At 35.8% G+C, this 22389-nt stretch overlaps 1 protein-coding gene across 4 annotated transcripts in view; it reads right to left on the reverse strand.

The window, feature by feature from the left end:
• The window catches only part of LOC143227800 (uncharacterized), a 100733-nt gene that overhangs the window by 73027 nt on the left and 5317 nt on the right, over positions 1 to 22389 (reverse strand). Inside the window, exon 1 of one of the 4 annotated variants that reach the window (XM_076459043.1) lies at positions 10063 to 10619. The exons of 1 other annotated variant lie outside the window; for it this stretch is intronic. The gene's annotated coding sequence lies outside the window, so the exon portion shown is untranslated. Of the gene's footprint in view, positions 1 to 1507; positions 2378 to 9550; positions 10620 to 22389 lie in introns of those variants that run through there. 2 more of the 4 variants (XM_076459040.1, XM_076459042.1) reach the window with 2 other exon arrangements.

Below are 22389 nucleotides of genomic sequence, written 5' to 3' on the forward strand. Positions count from 1 at the left end.
CTCTTGTTGTTCCTCATTTAGCAGTGTAAGACTAGAGGGAAGGCAACTAGTCATCACCACCCATCGCCAACTCTTGGGTTACTCTTTTACCAACGAATAGTTGGATTGATCGTGACATTATAACGCTCCCAAGGTTGAAAGTGCGAGGATATTTGATGCGACGGGGATTTGAACCATCATTCCTCAGATTACAAGTCGGGAGCTTTAACCACCTTGCCATGCCGGGCCCTGAAGGTTTGATGACGTAAAATATAATAATCTGTATTTAGAGGGAGGTGAGGCAGTTTGTCTTTCAAACCAGTTTAGACAATAAATCAGGCACATTTGTATACTGTTTCGTACGTAGACTTAAGACAACAGGCTGATATTGTTTCCGAGGCTACATAATTTATTTATTAGGTTGATACTGTTTCTATGGCTACACTATCTATCTCACAGGCTGATAGATTTTTTGGATTACAAACAACCTACTTACAAAACTGATATTGTTTTTACGGACTACGCAGCCTCTTTAACGGGTTGACTTTGTTTTTGTGGACTTCTTTCTCTTCAACCGACTTTTGAGAGATCCTAATCTGTACTTTCAGACTTTATTACATGCAGAAGAGCTCAACAGTGTGTTCGAAATGTCGTCTTAATACTGAGAGGAGAGGCAGGATAGGTCCTACATTAGTTGTTGTTTTTTTATGTTTTACTGGTTCTATCCCATAGTGGCCGAAATTTAAATTGTTTTATTACAAATTAGTTTTCTTTTATGAATATAAAAATGTGCGTGCGTGTTCCTAACATAACTTAAATTATAGAAAAACAATACTTTTAAAATTATTTGTTTTTTCGTGTTCCTTATATAGGTGTTATAAACTTCCTTCTAACTTTTGATTTTTCGTGGCCTGCTGGTTAGGAGACGCTCAACTCGCAACTTACGGGTCGCGAGTTCGAATCCCTATCACACTAAATGTGATTGTTCTTTTGGTCTTGTGAATGTTATAATGTTATGGTCAATCCCACTATTCGTTGGTAAATGAGTTGTCGACAGGTGGTGTTTGACTAGTTGCCTTCCCTCTAGTCTTACGCTGCTAAATTAGGGATTGCTAGCTCAGATAGCCCTCGTGTAGTTTTGCACAAAGTTCAAAAGAAGCCAAACGTTACTTTTGTTTGTTTTGGTTATGTGCGTTTTCCAAATCTCCAAGTAAAAGTGTTATGGAAAGGTACGTTCCCTTTTTAAAATGCTTCACTTGTTTTTACATAGGAAATAAGAAATTAAATATTTACGACAAACATTATTAGTTCGTACGGTTAGGCTTAGGAACAGCTATATTTCACAGTTGTACTTGAGCAGTCTGAGGTGTCTATTTAAAACAATTAACTTAACAGTTTTGATTTTAAATTTTTTAAAGTTATTTAGTGTACAAACCTTCAAGTAGCCTCCATTTACAAGAAAAATCGTTATTCTGTGATAACTTATTAAAAGAGAAAGATAACAAAGACAACTAATTATATATCTTACCCTCATTTCCACCATGTGCCAAACGGATCCAGAAGAAAAAAAACACAAAATAGCGGAATTTTTTCTTTAAAAATATGTCTTTGTTTTTCAAGAGCAAAGTTATATTCAGCTATTTGCTGTGTTCACCGCGGGAAAACGAGCCCCGAATTTTAACTTCATAACTCTTTAAATATACTGCTTTCCCACAGGAACTTCGTACAAGTAATATTAGAGAAACGACATAGGCCTAACAAAACAGAAGTATAATACCGTAGCACTCTGGTGGCATTTTTACTGAAATTATGCCAAAAAAAATATTTTTAAAATAAAATCTTGCCCAACCTACTGGGAAGATTCTACCCTATTGTCCTCCCCTCAGCCATATTATTATTACCCTATAGGTTAGTCTGTAAGGAGTGCCGAACACGTTTTTTTTGTTCTTGTTTTTTTTTTTTTCTGCGACACCAGCGAGGTTGAAAGTCATTATACCACGTGAGAGCGCGACGAATTGACTTAACCTTGACCACGGCTGATCACCGCACCAAAACCAAATGCCCTTAACTTTGTCTGAAGGTAAACTCTGATTAGCTTCTGAAAGCCAGATGGATAATAGACAATGAGAGCCGAGTTTAGTTGCGTAAAAAGTTTCACCTTTACGTTTACGGACGTAGTTCAGAAATAACAATAAAAAGAAAAAACAGGTTCACTCCGAAATTTATAAAAGACGTAAAGACTGTTTTTAAACCATAACACAGAATACTTTCATTCTTTGTTAAAATAACACGCCAGCTACACTAAACTCAGGAGTTAATTTCTCCTCAGTGGACACAGCAAATAGCCCAGTGTGACTTTGCTATAAGAAAACCACACACACACTCAAACTTAATTATCTAATACTTGAGAAAGTTACTAGATTTATGGTTTCCGGAGTAATTTACGTAACAGCTGGAACTTATGAGTAATCTCTAGTAATTACATTTATCTTATCGGTTCACTGTGTACATCTAGCCAGCAGTAAACACTGTTCTACGTTTCTTGTTAACTAGGTGAACTGAAAGTAAATGGAAGTTAAAATATTAGCAAACTATATATATATGTGTGTGTGTATGTTCCTAACATAGCCTTGAATTATAGAAAAACAGTTTTCAAATAATTTGGTTTGTCGTGTTCTTTATACAGGGATTATAAACTAAAGCTTCCCTCTCAAAATATTGTTTCTATGGCTACATAATCTACTTAACAGGTTGATATTGTTTCTATGGCTACATAATCTACTTAACAGGTTGATATTGTTTCTTTGGCTGCATAATCTACTTAAAAGGTTGATATTGTTTCTATGGCTACATAATCTACTTAACAGGTTGATATTGTTTCTATGGCTACATAATCTACTTAAAAGGTTGATATTGTTTCTATGGCTACATAATCTACTTAACAGGTTGATATTGTTTCTATGGCTACATAATCTACTTAACAGGTTGATATTGTTTCTATTGGCTGCATAATCTACTTAAAAGGTTGATATTGTTTCTATGGCTACATAATCTACTTAACAGGTTGATATTGTTTCTATGGCTACATAATCTACTTAAAAGGTTGATATTGTTTCTATGGCTACATAATCTACTTAACAGGTTGATATTGTTTCTATGGCTACATAATCTACTTAGCAGGTTGATATTGTTTCTATGGCTAAATAAGCTATTTAACAGATTGACTTAACCTTGACGACGGCTGATCACCGCACTAAAACCATGTGCGCTGATACTGCACGAAGTTGAAAACAAACCAAACGTTACTTTTGTTTGGGGCGTGGCATGGCCTAGCGCGTTAAGGCGTGCGCTTCGTAATCTGAGGGTCGCGGGTTCGCGCCTGAGTCGTGCCAAACATGCTCGCCCTCACAGCCGTGGGGGCGTTATAATGTGACGGTCAATCCCACTATTCGTTGGTAAAAGAGTAGCCCAAGAGTTGGCGGTGGGTGGTGAACCTGCGACCCGCGGATTACGAGTCGCACGCCTTTCGCGCTTAGCCATGCCAGGCAACTATGGGTATTACATTCTATTAATCGTTTTGGACTTGAATTTTGCTCACAGCTACACGGAAGCTATTTGCGCTAACCTTCCCTAATTTAGTAGTGAAAAACTAGATGGAAAGCTAAATAATCACAACCCACTGCCAGCTCTTGGACTACGCTTTTACCAACGAATAGTGGGATTTACCGTCATATTATAACGCTCGCATGCGCTAGCTAAAAGGGCGAGCATGTTCGGTGGGATGCGAATTTGAACCCGCAACCTTCAGGTTACGAGTCAAACGTCCAAACCACCAGGCCATGCCAAGCCCGTTATCTTGATATCATGCACGTGTCGTTTTATTTTTCTCAGTATAGCTTGTATGTCAGATTGAATTATTTTAATAAAACCATCAGTTTTACTGGACTTTAACTTACCAAAGCCACCATTCATTGATATTCAAAAAAGTCTAAAAATCACATTTATTAAATAAACAATAATAATATAAATATAAATAATTTGTTGGAAACCGCTATAGCAGTTTTGGATACGGTGGAAACATATCTGTGGGAAATTAGGTAAAGTACAAACAAAAAATACACAAGTTATTCGTTTAAAAATATAAATTACCAGTTGCGATAGAAGGCGCTCTTTTATACAACGTGCAAATTGTACAACATATACTGGACTAAGTTGTTTTTAGGATTAATGTGAACAGGTAAAAGTGAAGATAATTTGTAATCTACTTAACATTAGCACACGTACCTGTTAGGTAATAGTTTTAACTAAAAATGGAAGTTTGACATGTTTTTTTTTTCTTATTATTGAGAAAAAAGGGTTTATTTTTTTACGAACACGTGTATATTTTTAAATAACAAATATTTAGCGCTACTATATTTAACTTCAATACCACTGGTTGGAGATATTGTTTGTTTGTTTTAATTTCACACAAAGCTACTCGAGGGCTATCTGCGCTAGCCGTCCCTAATTTAGCAGTGTAAGATTAGAGGGAAGGCAGCTAATCATCACCATTCCCCGCTTACTCGTGGGCTACTCTTTCACCAACGAATAGTGGGATTGACCGTAACTTTATTACGCACCCACGGCTGAAAGGGCGAGCATGTTTGTCGCGAAAGTTGGAGATATATTAATGTACTGAAACGAAGTTGCAATGCAGTGAGATTCTTTGGTAACTTAACGGTAAGCTGGGGTGCTCATAACACGGAGACTGAGATTCAATCCCTGCGCGTCCCGCATGGCTAGGTGGTTAAGACACTCGACTCGTAATCTGAGGGTCGAAGGTTCGAATCCTCGAAGCATCAAACATGCTCGCTCTTTCAGCCGTAGGGGCATTATAATGTGACGGTCAATCGCACTATTCGTTGGTAAAAGAGTAACGCAAGAGTTGGTGGGGGGGGAGTGATGACTAGCTGCCTTCCTTCTAGTCTGCTAAATTAGGGACGGTTAGCGCAGATAGTCCTCGTATAGCTTTGCCTGAAATTCAAAAACAAACATTCCCTGCGATTGGTGCAGCTGAGATACCCCTTTGTGCCTGTTTAAGCTAAAATGAAATAAAATCTTTACTGTTATACTTTAATTTGTTTAGCAAAATTCTATTATTAAAATCCAGCCTTGGGGAGTCAACAAACATGCTTCTATAATAATCATATTAACAGCTAGATATTTCAAGTCTTCTACAAGTAACAACTGAAAGCGAATGTTTAACTTATGAATATTTTATAGTATATTGTACGAACACAATCACATACTTTGATAAGCGCAAAACTCTACAATGGAATTCGTGACTCGCAAACTCTCTTTGTTAACCTGAAGGTGACCTAAGAAAGTCGAAACGTTGTTCTGTACTTTATGTTAATTAAAGTTTTAATACCCGTCTGTGTTTGTGTGTGTGTGTTTTCTTTTTGCAAAGTCACATCAGGTTATCTGCTGAGTTCACCGAAGGGAAGAGAAAGCATTTTTATAACAGAATACAACCAAGTGGTTAGTGCTCTTATCTGACAATCTGAGGGGCGCAGGTTTGAATCCCCTTCCCACCAAACATGATCGCCCTTTGAGTTATGTGAGCGTCATAATGTATGGTCAATCACACTACTCATTGGTAAAAGAGTAGCCCAAGAGTTGGCGGCGGGTGGTGATGACTAATTCTTCCATCTAGACTTTCATTTCTAAATTAGAGAAGATTAGCGCAGATAGCCCTCATGTAGCTTTGCGCGAAATTTTAAACAAGCAAATTGTAAAGTATTGCAACCCTAAATTCTACCATTATAAACTTACAGCTGACCCATAGAAGGGTAACTAGCTACTATAATATTTTTATGCAGTCGACTTATAATTATTTTTTCATTCCTTCAAGGTTTATTGGGGCACGTGCTACTTCCTCCCTACTGATCACGGAAGAAAATTCGTGTTCTAAAGTGTTAAAATGCCCAAATAACACCCCCCCCCCCCACATAAAATGTGCGTAAACTAGAAAGTTACCAACTAACTATTTTAATTCTATATTAATGACAAAAACCTCGTCTTCATAAATACGTTTCATATACTTCATCAAACATCAAACGCTCAGGACCTATCTATCACTTTCAAGACATTTCTGTTTACTCCAGAATAGTTGTCTTATAGACTCACAAACATCTTGACGATTTCAAGTTCACGAAATCTTTCCGCCTCCTTGTAGCCTAATTATCATGACTCATGCTTGCCAACTGTCGTTTCCTTTCCCATTCACCTAATAACACCAGTTCTGAATCAGTAACAAAATAATTAGTTTTCACATAGCTCTTGTTCATATCGTTCGTGTGTAAATTATTAAAATTATCTTCGTTTTTATAGCAACGATCAGTGAATACATGTAAACAAAACCTACCACTTCTTGTGTCAACTTTGTACATCATTCGTTTGACAGCAGCTTGTACTGTGTGACGCTGTTCTATACTGTTAGAACGACAAAAGTTTTTTTTTGTTTTGGAATTTCGCACAAAGCTACTCGAGGACTATCTGTGCTAGCCGTCCCTAATTTAGCAGTGTAAGACTAGAGGGAAGGCAGCTAGTCATCACCACCCACCGCCAACTCTTGGGCTACTCTTTTACCAACGAATAGTGGGATTGACCGTCACATTATAACGCCCCACGGCTGGGAGGGCGAGCATGTTTGGCGCGACTCGGGCGCGAACTCGCGACCCTCAGATTACGAAGCGCACGCCTTAACGCGCTAGGCCATGCCGGGCCAACGACAAAAGACATCACTTGTTGAAATCCAAGTGAGATTACGCCACCTTTTGACACAAACTTACAAATTTCCTATCCTCACATATTTGGCTTGAGAATTAATAGGACGATATTAAATCCACCAACTTTATATAGACAATAAATTAAACAGCTTTTCTATTCTCTAATTTAAATTTCCAAAACAAATTACTTTTCATAAATACAATATTTCAGTGTCTGTATTTCAAATATAAAATTAAACGTACATCACAAGGTTTCTCTCCAGTACTTGGATCATCAACATGAATAACTACTAATAGTGTTTTCTCTAGGATTTAGATTATAAAAATAAACAACTACCAACAGTGTTTTTTCCAGTATTTAGATTATAAAAATAAACAATTATCCACAAAATTTCTCTCCAACATTTGGATTATAAAAATGGAAAACTATCAACAGTTTTTTTTCCCATTAATTCGGTTACAAGTTTAAACTATTGTCAACAACACTTGTCTGTAATATATTGTATTATATTATCATACACCGTGTGGTGCGTTAAAATGGTGTGGTTTTGGTGTGTCGACTGACAACACGTGGGATCTGTACTAATTTATCAGATACAATATGGCGTGCTAAAATATTGTTTGTTTGTTTCTTTTTCTCTTTCTGGTAGTGAAGTAGGGTATAATGATTCATCTTTATAGTAGTGAAGTAGGGTATAAAGATTCATCTTTATGGTAGTGAAGTAGGGTATAAAGATTCATCTTCATGGTAGTGAAGTAGGATATAAAGATTCATCTTCATGGTAGTGAAGTAGGGTATAAAGATTCATCTTTATGGTAGTGAAGTGATAAAGTATCTTTATGGTAGTGAAGTAGGGTATAAAGATTCATCTTCATGGTAGTGAAGTAGGATATAAAGATTCATCTTCATGGTAATATAAATCTTATTTCTAATAGTGAAGTAGGGTATAAAGATTCATCTTTATGGTAGTGAAGTAGGATATAAAGATTCATCTTTATGGTAGTGAAGTAGAGCATAAATATTCTTATTTCTGGCGGTGAAGTAGGGTATAAAGATTCATCTTTATGGTAGTGAAGTAGGGTATAAAGATTCATCTTCATGGTAGTGAAGTAGAGCATAAATATTCATCTTCATGGTAGTGAAGCAGGGCATAAATATTCTTATTTCTGATGCTGAAGTAGGATATAAATATTCATCTTCATGGTAATGAAGTAGGGTATAAATATTCATCTTCATGGTAATGAAGTAGGGTATAAATATTCTTATTTCTAATAGTGAAGTAGGGTATAAAGATTCATCTTTATGGTAGTGAAGTAGGGTATAAAGATTCATCTTCATGGTAGTGAAGTAGAGCATAAATATTCATCTTCATGGTAGTGAAGTAGAGCATAAATATTCTTATTTCTAATAGTGAAGTAGGGTATTTCATCTTTATGGTAGTGAAGTAGGGTATAAAGATTCATCTTCATGGTAATGAAGTAGGGTATAAATATTCTTATTTCTAATAGTGAAGTATTCATCTTTATGGGTATAAAGATTCATCTTCATGGTAGTGAAGTAGAGCATAAATATTCATCTTCATGGTAGTGAAGTAGGGCATAAATATTCTTATTTCTGATGGTGGAGTAGGGTATAAATATTCATCTTCATGGTAGTGAAGTCGGGTATAAAAATTCATTCACTCAAACGAGAGAAACAACTGTCAACAATGATGTTGAACGGCATACAAAAATATGACACTTTTTATTTCTGATCTCTCTCATTGGGTAGTTAGAAAAGATAAAACTAGTCTAATTATTAGGAAAATTGATTATCTTTGAGTGGAAATTCTATCACTAAATAACCCTTGTTCAGTAGAGGAAGTTAGAGCACTTGGGTGAAATTATATATCTTTACAAAATGATTATAGCTGTCTTATTAATCAAATAATTACAAACTTATTTCTTTCCTTATTAGGTACAAAACCATAGATTAACCTTACACCATTACTGTAATTACAAGTTCAAGTAAGTTGAAAACTACAAATTTAGAAATCAAAGTATGGAAGAGAATTGACGACGAAAGACAATGAGAAAAAACAACTATATTTTGTCAACTATATATAGTGTGTAAAAAAGTATATTTTGTCAACTATATATAGTGTGAAAAAAGTATATTTTGTCAACTATATATAGTGTGTAAAAAGTATATTTTGTCAACTATATATAGTGTGAAAAAGTATATTTTGTCAACTATATATAGTGTGTAAAAGTATATTTTGTCAACTATATATAGTGTGAAAAAAGTATATTTTGTCAACTATATATAGTGTGTAAAAAAGTATATTTTGTCAACTATATATAGTGTGAAAAAAGTATATTTTGTCAACTATATATAGTGTGAAAAAAGTATATTTTGTCAACTATATATAGTGTGAAAAAAGTATATTTTGTCAACTATATATAGTGTGAAAAAAAGTATATTTTGTCAACTATATATAGTGTGTAAAAGTATATTTTGTCAACTATATAGTGTGAAACAAAGTATATTTTGTCAACTATATATAGTGTGAAACAAAGTATATTTTAAAAACAGTTAAACGTGAATTTATAAAATCGGATAACGAAAATGTGCAAGAGAACGTTTGATTGAAAGGTCGTAAAACTTTAAAATAATCAGATATTTAAAGTGAATAAGATAACGAAAAAATCTGGTTAGATTTAGTTATATTTCTAGTAAGTCTTACTGACAACAAAATGAGATTATGGAAGACTATAGCTTCATTACAACGTTGGCTTTCATGAAGTAAAACTGTACTTACCATCTGTAGGTCGACACGAATCGTGGTCGTTCTTTTGTTTGTGTTTGTAGTAAAGCAAATAGCGAGTTTGTTTGTAGTTCTAGTAAATTTGTTGTTGTTGCTGTTTTTAAGTTGGAGATATTCTATTCGCTTTCTTATGTTTCAGTAGCCAGTATTTATTGTTTCCATAACTGTTTGATTTAAACTCAATTTTTGAGTTCCCATTCATTCAAACGAGTTGATCAAAGTTTCTTTCACGAATCTCTCTGTTGTTTTTTTCCCTTAGAGTTAAAAAACTAAAACAATACAGGAACGCTTAAACCGCTTAGGAGAAACGACTCTACTGTACAGGCGAGTGCTTCGAACGCAAAAATTGTACGTATACACTCGACGAACAAACCGTTGTCATTGATACTTTGTGCAGAAGCGGAGTTTGAAATAGCAGGGAAGAGAGACGTAGGCGCGTGAGGTTGTCATTCACATCGACTTTATGCTGTCTCAGACGTAACAAACTAATTATAGCACCTACTTACCAGATGAAGTTGTCAGCCGCATTTGTTAATAACGCATTAGTGTCAAGTTTTTTGTTGTTTTTTTTCATATCACGAGTCAAACGAACTATGGACTTTGTCAGTTTTACGTGTCACCGGATAAAGCCCTCTAGTGGCGATTACATCTCTTCGTTTGCTACGCGCCAAACAGGTGTTCGTTTTCCAAAAGGTCTGAGTACCACGCGAGCTTCCTTTCGTTAGGAATGTGTTCCCTACTAAAGCCGAGCAAACTTTTCAAATTCACGTGCCCATGAGCATGCGTGCAATTGCACTGGTTCCTCATGAATGATTTTTCTAAACAAAATGTCGACTGATTAACCTCGTCTCAAAAAGACAAACGATGATAGCACTCAGAATGTCTCTTTTAACGTAATTTCAACTAAGGTAGAGAGAAATATTATTGGTATTTTGTTGCATTGTTGTTAAACGTGTATACATCTTGGCGAAGTACTTGTACCTAATGGACTTGTTTGCTGAATTTTGCGCAAAACTTCTCGAGGGCTATCTATTCCAGCTGTTCCTAATTTACAAGTGTTAGATTAGAGGGAAGCCAGCTAGTCAATATCACTCACCACTAACTCGTGGGCCATTTTTTTAATCGAAGAGTGTGATTTGGTCATCAGTCTTATAATATACCTACGGCCACAATGTACGGAACGCGATTTTTTGTCAATGTTAAAAGGAAGCGAATCACAGACTAGCACGCTAACCACATGACTACGCTCAGCCTATAGTAGTACCACTACAGACAAATTTTACAAATATATAAAAAAAGCTAAGAATGCAAACTAAATTATCTAACTTACTTTGCATTCCTCAATCAAAATGGAAAATGTCCATCCTCTTATTCACAAAATTTGCACTTGTAATTATATTATATACATTCTTAATATGACATTATATTATACCAACCACTAGAAGACTGGCTGACGTTATATTATACCAACCACTAGAAGACTGGCTGACGTTATATTATACTATCACTCGACAACTGGCTGACGTTATATTATACTACCAATAGACGACTGGCTGACGTCATATTATACCACCATTAGGTGACTAGCTGATGTTATATTATACCACCACTAGGTAACTGACTGCCGTGATATTATACCACCACTAGATGACTGGCTGACGTTATATTATATCAATCACGAGATGACTGGCTGACATTGTTAACGTTGTTTATACTATACCAACCATTAGATGAGTGGCTAACGTTGTTATGTTATATGAACCAGTAGACGACTGGCTGACGTCATATTACACCAACAACTTAATTACTGGAAGTAGTTCCATTTTACGAAAGAAGTTACAGTTCATTGGAATATAAGCTTTGAATTACGCAGTACAGTAGTTTACTATAGTACTCATTGTTTATTATTTTTATTTATGTCGAACAAAACCAAATACTGACACAAATATAACTGCTATTTAAACTAGAAAATTGTCTGAATTAAAACAACTCAAGAAACGTTTATTAATTAGATTCATTTACAGGATCGCTTTATAATATTGACTGTTACAAAACAACACATGGTTCGTGGATGTTTCATTCAGTTTCTATGTATAGCAAGACATAAACGAAACAACTTCTGAAACAAATTCCTTACTTAAGAGTTTGTTTGTTTGTTTCTGAAATTCGCGCAAATATACACGAGGGCTATCTCTGCTAGCAGTCCCTAATTTAGGAGTGTAACACTAGAGAGAAGCAGCTAGTCATCACCGCCCACCGCAAACTCTTGGGATACTGTTTTACCAACGAATAGTGGGATTGATAGTCACATTATGACGCCCCAGGGCTGAAAGGACGAGCATATTTGGTGCGAGTGCGATTCGAACCACGCGACCCTCGGATTACGAGTCGAGCGCCCTAACCACCTGGCCATGCCGAGCCTTTACTTAAGATAATCAACTGGAGAATACAAGCTCTTAGAAAGACATGGTTCAGTTGCTAAGGCTAACGCAATATGTTAATTAAAATTAAATTATTGTAAAGATCATTTTCGGCACTGGAGCATGCTGAACTAATTGCACCACCTTCTAACGTGTTTAAGCCTCGACCTAGAGGCCTTCCAGCACTTTGCAGCACATTACACTTTTATATCCCATTTGGTTTAGCATACAATTCTAAGAACTCAAGAGTGAAAGTAACAACATAACAATCACGCTATATCTTCCATATCCGATTCCGAAGAGGTTTATTCGCACAATATCACGGTCGTGCTCTGGAATTTAAATTTGGTCGTTACTGGGGGCATGTTGAAAACGCACGTGATATCTACATAAAGCATAGCAATACACGCACATACATTATATATACAGACACAAATAGGATTAATTACACATGCAAAATGACCGAATCCGTCAGCATGGGGTTATTTGGGAAGCCCATATCTTTGCTAGATCACCCTCTATTTCTGCATGTCTCTCATCAAGAATTATCAAGCTGGTAGGACTAAACAGACACAGTAATCAGTAATCATATTAAGTCATATCTTTCAAAATCCCACAGTTCTAGAAAAATTTTTCAGTTTTTAAGCCTTCTTGACGCCATGTACATATAAAGAGGCTAGAATCATTGTTTATAAAATAACTTTATTCATCTTTGTGAGGCTCGGGGGTCGCGGGTTCGAATCCCCATCACTCCAAACATGTTCGCCCTTTCAGCCGTGAGGGCGTTATAATGTAACGGTCAATCCCACTATTCTTTGGTGAAGGAGTAGCCCAAAAGTTGACGGTGGGTAGTCATGACTACCAACCTTCCCTGTAGTCTTTCACTGCTAAATTAAAAACGACTAGAGCAGGTAGCCCTCGTTTTGCTTCGCGCGAAATTCAAAACCATGCCATCTTTCCGCTGTTGGAAAAAATAGGCTTATGCACACTTGATAAAAACTGTCATGTATGAAACTTTAACAAAATTTATTGTTTCAGTTCATAATAGACGTAACGTACTTACCAATCTGGATACTGATTCGTAAGCAGATAATAGTTGATCATTTTGCTTTCGGAAAAACTGAAAGAGCTAAAAGCATTTAAAGAAGGTAATATTTTACTTCGTCAAGTCAACTTCGTCAGTCAGAACGTGAGACAAGCATCAACTTACTCATCAAATAATTCTTGTAATTTAAGCTCCATCGAAACCGCAAGGGCGAAACGTTGGGTGAAATTAAAAGTTTTATTATTAGTTAGAGAGAAATATAGTTTTTTCTTAATTTATTCCCAAAGAATCAGATCATGTCATGTAACAGCTAATTGTATTAAACCAATACGTTATGATTTATTGATGAGGTTATGTTTAGAATTATTTATTTCATTGATACTGATAACGTAGCCACGGATGGACCTGGGTGATGGTTCTTCTGCTTAGCAATCACTCTCATTTAGTCATAGTTTTCATGATGCTTTCAGCCTGCGTATACGTCATACATAGAGTTTTGATTTTTAGGTCAATGTAACTGGTGTCCAAGATTATGTACACACACCTCCTACCCATCCTACTTAATTATAGGTCCACCCAAAATTTCGTACCAGATTACGCTGCTGACATAAAAACTGGTGTCTAGGATTGGCAAAAAGAAACGTAGGTCAAAAAGCAAACGGTTAATAAATTAATCATGACGTATGCATGATTCATTTCACGATAGGCCGTCCCTGTCTTTATTGGTCAATTGGCTTGTAGTAAGAGTGAGTAGAAAACCTACTCCTGGTATGTTCGGCATTGGAACTTTTAATGTAAACAGTAAATTAGGCACAAAGTGGTGAAACGACCAGGTGAAAGACCCCTAGAATTCATATTTGATCCTCTCTAATAAGCTGTAATAGAGGCTTTGTCCTATTGTTTGAATCAAATAATGGAATTAACTGTTACTTTAATAACGCATCCACAGCTTATAGTTCGGAACGTCTCGATCCGCAGACCAACACGATTACGGCCTGCCTGGAGTCCCGGACGTAATTTTTTTTTCCATTCTAGTTATTTCTAATTTTTCAGCTTACAAACCACGTCCGTTTTTGAACAACTTATTTTACATTTACTTGTAAGAAATAACAAAAAACAACAACATTAATTCCTCAAACTAAAATACAAGAATAATAATAAAAAATAGTAAAAGAAACTTGAAATCGTAGCACACATATAAGGAATGGTGAAATGTTATTAACAAATAGATCGTTAAAAACTTGTTTGTACAATTATATGTAGAACTCTCTATTACTCATATCAGTTTCTTCCTTCTATTTTTGTGTTTTACACGTGTTTCCATGGATTTTCAGGACAACTACAACAATTATGTTTGTATGGCACGATTTGTTCTCGAAATGATTATACGATTTATAACATAGTAAATCATCTGAAAGAAAATCAGTTAGTACATTTAGGACAGCTGAAACATTCTCATGTGACCTGGCACAGATATCACGTATGGCGTCTGCTCGAGCGGATTCCTCGAGAGAAATGACGTTATATATGCCATTTGGAATCTGCAGATGTACGTCACACAGTAAAACTTAGTTCAACATTTGACGTTTTATGTCTGCGCAAGTACGTTACACAACGGAAATGACGTAACATTCGACTGTTTGTTTATTTTTTTAATTTCGCCCAGTGCTAACCGAGAACTACCTGCGCTATCCGTCCATACTTTAGCAGTGTAAGACCAGATGGAATGCAGCTAATCATCACCACCCACCGCCAACTCTTGGCTAGGACGCACGTTTCGCAATCTGAGGATCGCGGGTTCGACTCCTCGTCACACCAAATATGCTCGTCCTTTCAGCCGTGCGGGGGAGTATAACGTTACAGTCAATCCCACTTTTCGTTGGTAAAATAGTGGCTCAAGAGTTGGCGGTGGGTTATGATGACTAGCTTCCTTTCCTCTAGTCATTCACTGCTATATTAGAGACGTAGCTCTCGTGTAGCTTTACAAATAATTCAGATCAATCCAATCCATTAAAAACTATACCGTAATTCAGATCAATCCAATCCATTAAAAACTATACCGTCATTCAGACATTCGAAATATTCTAAATTCGTCTTAAATAAAACTTAGTGAATGAAACTTAAAAAACAAAGTTGCCCAAATTCTCTGCCAATTGGTTGGTGGTGGAGGCCATAAGACAAAGCAGAAGAACCAGTTGTCTGTGACAAATGATTTCATTGTCTCAACGTGCAAGTTAGATAAACGCGAGATCTGCCATTTAATTCACAAAAGGCGAATATGGCTACGTAAATGCAGTGAAACTGACGCGAATGTTGTAACTTTCTGTCTTCGCAGCGTGCCAACTGACTTTTTATTTCCGCCTACTCGTTCTGCTGATAAAAGTCCCTATTTTTGTGTCATAAAATCTACTCTCTTTGTGTGTGTTTTTTTTCATGTTCACATAAACTTGTATTTAGAATAACCATAAGCCTATTTATATGTAAGTTCAAATAATAAAATGTTTGTCATCACAATGAATTTCTTTAGACAGAGTTTAAGCCGCGGTACGAAGTTAATACAAGTCATCTTGAATGAGAGCTCGCATTGGCGATATTATTTAATAACGGTTGACGAACTCCTTAAAATATTCTGCTAACATGTGTATGTGTTAACTCGTAGTACACTTGAACGACTTTTTAATTGGAAATGAAACATCCAAAACATGTAGTAAAACATACGAGGTTAAAACCTAGACCCTTAGAAAACAATTTTTAGAAGCGACACGTTGTTTTTTAAATACTTAGATTTAAAATAAGTTGTGAAGAACAGCATTCAATTTATTTTACTCATTTAAAAACACGTAATCACGATTTCCTCACTAAATCTCTTCAAACTTAATTTAATAGCGTGCTAAATACAGCGATTTGTTTGGTAAGGCCCCGCATGGCCCGGTTGGTTAAGGCGTTCGACTCGTAGTCTGATGATCGCGGGTTCGAATCCCGGTCGTACCAAACATGATCGCCCTTTCAGCAGTGGGAGCGTATAATGTTACGGTCAATCCCACTATTCGTTGCTAAAAGACTAGCCCAAGAGTTGGCGGTGAGTGGTGATGACTAGCTGCCTTCCCTCTTGTCTGACACTGCTAAATTAGGGACGGCTAGCGCAGATAGCCCTCGTGTAGCTTTGCGCGAAATGCAAAAAACAAACAAACAAGCAAACAAACTTGTGTGGCAGTGCTATGTATGACGTCACAAATACGTCACGACAACGCTATGACGTTACGGCAGTCCACCACCTAATTAACGGTTTAATTAGATTTTTCTAATCTTCACATCAGAGCATGAAAAATAAAAATTACCCCACGTGTTATGTCTTTCGTTGTTTTTTTTTCTTCGAAGTGATATAATATAGTAGAGATGCACGTGTCAAAGCCAACATTGTCCATTAATTTGCATTTAGATATATTTTCTCTCCGTTATGCAGTGGTTTATGCAGTTTTGAAAATGGATAACAGGAATTGTTGTCATTGAAAAAAACTACGTTTTTACATCAGCTCACACTATTACATGCTCTTCTTTGCCTGCATATCTTGTATAATCAACGTAGCGTGTATGTCATTATCAATGTATGTGTCAAAAACTGTTAATATGAACTATAAAGGAATTTCATAGATCATCACGAATAATCTTGCGTCAGTAATGATTAAAACTATTGAAGATGAGATTCTTCAATCATTTTTTAAAACAGTATTTTATAACATGTCTTGTTTGTGACGGTTGATAGATAAAAAATCGTTAAATTATACAAATACTAATTAACTGATACACATGTCTTCGGGCCCGGCATGGCCAAGCGTGTAAAGGCGTGCGACTCGTAATCTGAGGGTCGCGGGTTCGCATCCCCGTCGCGCCAAACATGCTCGCCCTTTCAGCCGTAGGGGCGTTATAATGTTACGGTCAATCCCACTATTCGTTGGTAAAAGAGTAGCCCAAGAGTTGGCGGTGGGTGGTGATGACTAGCTGCCTTCCCTCTAGTCTTACACTACTAAATTAGGGACGGCTAGCACAGATAGCCCTCGAGTAGCTTTGTGCGAAATTCAAAAACAAACAAAAACACATGTCTTTAACATATAACTGAATTGAGCAATTTCAAATAAAACAGTAAGCCGAGTGCGAACGGTCATAGTTTTGAGCTGCAAATCAAAAGGTCCGGGGTTCGAGACGTAATACCGTTGAACACACACACATTCCGTATTTCTTGCTGTGGACAATATAAATAACATTATTCGGTTCAACGGTCTGGGCAAAGCACTAGTGACGTAATGCAGATGTCAAACAAGTCGTCTATGGTTTACTCCGCCATATTAAGTGTCAAGTGCTTATATTCGTTTCAGTTGATAAATTAAAATATATCGTTTGTCTGTTTGTAGTTAATCACAAAGATACACATTGGACTATCTGTGCTCTGCCCACCATGGGTATCGAAACCCGCTTTCTAACGTTGTAAATCTACAGACCTACGTTGTGCACTTGAGGGGGGGTGAGCACCTGATTCTGTCAGTCATACCTGCGATGTGTATAAGTAAAGATATATCGAACTAAGTATCCTAGAGTTTCGGATCAGTATATCTCTTGTCAAAAGAAAGGTTAAACCACATGGCAGTATCTAGAGCTTTATCTAATCTTGTACTAATATGGATTACTGTTGACTAGTAGTAGGAAACGATTAACGTACAACGTGGCTGTGTTGAACGGAACAGGAAGTTTTGTGACGTCACCTTTTAGAGACTTACGCACATAAAGAGCCATCCAAATATCAGGATAAGTTAGATCTGGCAAGCAATGTTTGTAAAGACAAGGTAAAAGTGTAACCTACAAACAACACAGTACTGGTTTCAAAAGCAAACAGAATATTTTATAGCGTGTAAATGAACGACCCCAACCACGTGATGCTGATCATACATAGTTCACTGTTTAAAAAAACGATTAATTTTTAAAGGCAGCAAACATCTAAAGCAACAAGAAGTTGATTTACAATAACCTCCTAATAGAGTATCACTATCAAAGTACTTTTACCTTTTCAAAGAATATCGTAACGTTTCTCACCGAGTACATCTGCTCTTGTGGCAAGATATGAAACAAATAATTCGAAATGATAGAACTTCAATCACGGATAAACTTCCCACGGATATTAGGGCTCTAGTGAGTCTCCAGAAAATAAATACATAAAGACAAGAAAACAGTATATCTTTAGTTATATATATATATTATTGTAGAATCATTGGAGACACCAAGCGACTAAATGTAGTAACTGTTGGAATGAGGATTATTTATTATTTGGAAATATGCAAAAAATGTTATTTAGTTTGTCGTAGAATAACGTTATCATTATTCATCATGGCTGGCATTATTGTATTTATTTGTTTTTTATTCGTACAATCCCGCTACTAATGCATGATTTAATTCGACTTCCGGTACCCCAGGGGATGAAAACATTTCACGGACCGGAAGATAGCTGGAAAGGTGTATTTGCTTCACATCTGGAAAGAAAGATGTGGACACGTGTGTAAAGTAATATGCTCAGTAGTATCGTTTAACCAAAGTACCGGAGCTGTGAAACTAATCACGATGTCTGACGTGGTATATATTATATTTTAGTGTTTTAAACCCCTTGTAAGTCTGTTTGTTTTTTGAATTTCGCACAAAGCTACTCGAGGGTTATCTGTGCTAGCCGTCCCTAATTTAGCAGTGTAAGACTAGAGGGAAGACAGCTAGTCATCACCACCCACCGTCAACTCTTGGGCTACTCTTTACCAACGAATAATGGGATTGACCGTCACATTATGTCGCCCCCACGGCTGGAAGGGCGAGCATGTTTGGCGCGACGGGGATGCGAACCCGCGACCCTCAGATTACACGTCGCACACCTTAACACACTTGGCCATGCCAGGCCCCCTTGTAAGTCGCCTTGAATAAAGGTGTCAGTAAAATTAATAGATAATAATTAATATTGTTGTAATAATCAATGATCAGTATTATTTCTTACAGTTAAAGTCACATTTCATAGCAATCTACACGTTAAAGCTCTACCATGACTTAACACTTCTACGAAAAGACGTTTCTAGTCCTGATTTCTCCAAGCCCGTTCCCCTGGCTGTGGTTTCGCTAGATAGTAGATAGGGACAGTGGGAATCTCGTTAATCCATTCATTAATGGATTTAAATGGCAATTTCATTTAAATACAAAATTATTAGCCTAATATTAATAACCTTTTAAGTTGCTCTGGGGCCTATTAGGCCCCACTTTTCGTAGGACTGTTAAGGCTTTTTATTCCAGTTTTTCGAGGAATACAATTATCAAAGCATTGTTGTGATAAAAGCTGTGCTGAATTATGATTGGCTGAAAGTTCTAACATTTATTTAATACTTAATAGGATATTTTAAACAAATTAAAAAGAAGGCGTATCTACTGAAACACAAACACATATTGTTTGACAGAAGTGTTCTTTGTAATACATTCATTTAAGTTATACACCACTCAGCATTAATGCGCTTTCAATATTAATTATTGTTTGCACTATGTTGTTGTAACACTATTTCTAATTATTAGCCGCTCCCCCCCCCCGCTACGGCTCCACTACAGGCCTAAACATACTAAACTATGATATGCGTATTATGTTTTATGACACAAAATTCCTTCTTTAATTAATTAACTGTGCTGAAACAAACCATGACAGGAATGCCATCTCATTAAAAGAAATTCTAATTGTGTGAGGTTTTTCTTCTCTTACAATGTACGAAATGTTGGTAAACTCTGTTGTAGCTAATTGTACAGCAATATCGTACTGTTTGTTGTTTCTTCTTCCTTACTTACCAGGACAGAACTGACTGCTTACAGTTATTGTTCAAAGCAATATCGTACTGTTTGTTCTTTCTTCTTCCTTACTTACCAGGACAGAACTGACTGCTTACAGTTATTGCTCAAAGCAATATCGTACTGTTTGTTGTTTCTTCTTCCTTACTTACCAGGACAGAACTGACTGCTTACAGTTATTGCTCAAAGCAATATCGTACTGTTTGTTGTTTCTTCTTCCTTACTTACCAGGACAGAACTGACTGCTTACAGTTATTGCTGTATATTCAGAGCCGTATCAACCACTGTCCAGGGCCTGTAAGCACAATGATTCATTATAATTGTAGAGTGTGATGACTAACAGAACAATATTAACACTGGGCTCTGAATTGTAGAAGGTGATGACTAACAGAACAATATTAACACTGGGCTCTGAATTGTAGAAGGTGATGACTAACAGAACAATATTAACACTGGGCTCTGAATTGTAGAAGGTGATGACTAACAGACCAGTATTAACACTGGGCTCTGAATTGTGGAGGGTGATGACTAACAGAACAATATTAACACTGGGCTCTGAATTGTAGAAGGTGATGACTAACAGAACAATATTAACACTGGGCTCTGAATTGTAGAGGGTGATGACTAACAGACCAGTATTAACACTGGGCTCTGAATTGTAGAAGGTGATGACAAACAGAACAATATTAACACTGGACTCTGAATTGTAGAGGGTGATGACTAACAGAACAATATTAACACTGGGCTCTGAATTGTAGAGGGTGATGACTAACAGAACAATATTAACACTGGGCTCTGAATTGTAGAGGGTGATGACTAACAGAACAATATTAACACTGGGCTCTGAATTGTAGAGGGTGATAAATAACACAAAACACCATAAGTAGGATAATTTCGTGTTAAAAACTATTGGAAAACAAAATTCCATAAGCGGTTTACTGAGAATCTCAAATTGTATTCCTGTTAATTTGAAAACGGTGCAGCGTGACTCAGAACCATATCACACAATATTCCTGAACTGTCTTTCTCCTAAACTAGAATTGATTTTAGTTGTGTTTTTCTTCAATACTTCCAAGTTCGTTGCTAGAATAATATTCATCTCCACGTGTAGGATTTCACGAGAATCAACGAACACTGTCAAAGAATGATTGTGCCTCCAGTAGCTTCATACAGGGTAGTCTTAGTAAGATAGGCAAGAATGACTTAAAGATTGATAAATTGTACAATGAGAGTTTGGTTTTAAACTTTGCGAACGTTGTCCAAACTTGCCCTGATGAAACGTAACAGTCTTAATGTGCTTCTGTACAGATTACTCTATTCTACGATAAATAAATTTTAAGATGTGGTCATTTTAACGTGAATCGTTCTTTGTGACCATTCTATACTTTGCTACGTGAGGTGCGAGTCTCCCTTCACTCTGCCAGTCACAAGGTGTCAAAAATGTTTCTTTTTAGCGCGAAGTTACACAGTAGGTTATCTACTCTCTACCCACTACAAGGTGTCAAAAATGTTTGTCTTAGCGCAAAGTTACACAATGTTATATGCACTCTGGCCATCATAAAGTGTCAAAAATGTTTGTTGAACTTTTCGTAAATCTATTCGATGGATACCTTCACAACAAAAATAAAACAACAATATATCATAAAACATATTTATAATAACAATTAATAAGCTTACTTAAAAATAATTTTGACAAAAGTGATATAATAGTATCTTATAGAAACATATGACAAATGTTAGATTAGTGTTTTATAAGAAACGTCTTTATGATAAAAAGCAAATTAATATCTTGTAAACTATTATTAAGAAAATGGAAATAAAAGTGTCTTATAAACCACATTTATAACAAGACTTAAATATCTTATAAACCACATTTATAACAAGACTTAAATATCTTATAAACCACATTTATAACAAGACTTAAATATCTTATAAACCACATTTATAACAAAACTTAAATATCTTATAAACCACATTTATAACAAGACTTAAATATCTTATAAACCACATTTATAACAAAACTTAAGTATCTTATAAACCACATTTATAACAAGACTTAAATATCTTATAAACCACATTTATAACAAGACTTAAATATCTTATAAACCACATTTATAACAAAACTTAAATATCTTATAAACCACATTTATAACAAGACTTAAATATCTTATAAGCCACATTTATAACAAAACTTAAATATCTTATAAACTACATTTATAACAAGACTTAAATATCTTATAAACCACATTTATAACAAGACTTAAATATTTTATAAACCACATTTATAACAAGATTTAAATATCTTATAAGCCACATTTATAACAAGACTTAAATATTATATAAACCACATTTATAACAAGACTTAAATATTTTATAAACCACATTTATAACAAAACTTAAGTATCTTATAAACCACATTTATAACAAGACTTAAATATCTTATAAACCACATTTATAACAAGACTTAAATATCTTATAAACCACATTTATAACAAAACTTAAATATCTTATAAACC

Source organism: Tachypleus tridentatus, chromosome 10 (assembly GCF_004210375.1).
Source record: "Tachypleus tridentatus isolate NWPU-2018 chromosome 10, ASM421037v1, whole genome shotgun sequence".
In the NCBI taxonomy this organism is placed as follows: domain Eukaryota; kingdom Metazoa; phylum Arthropoda; class Merostomata; order Xiphosura; family Limulidae; genus Tachypleus; species Tachypleus tridentatus.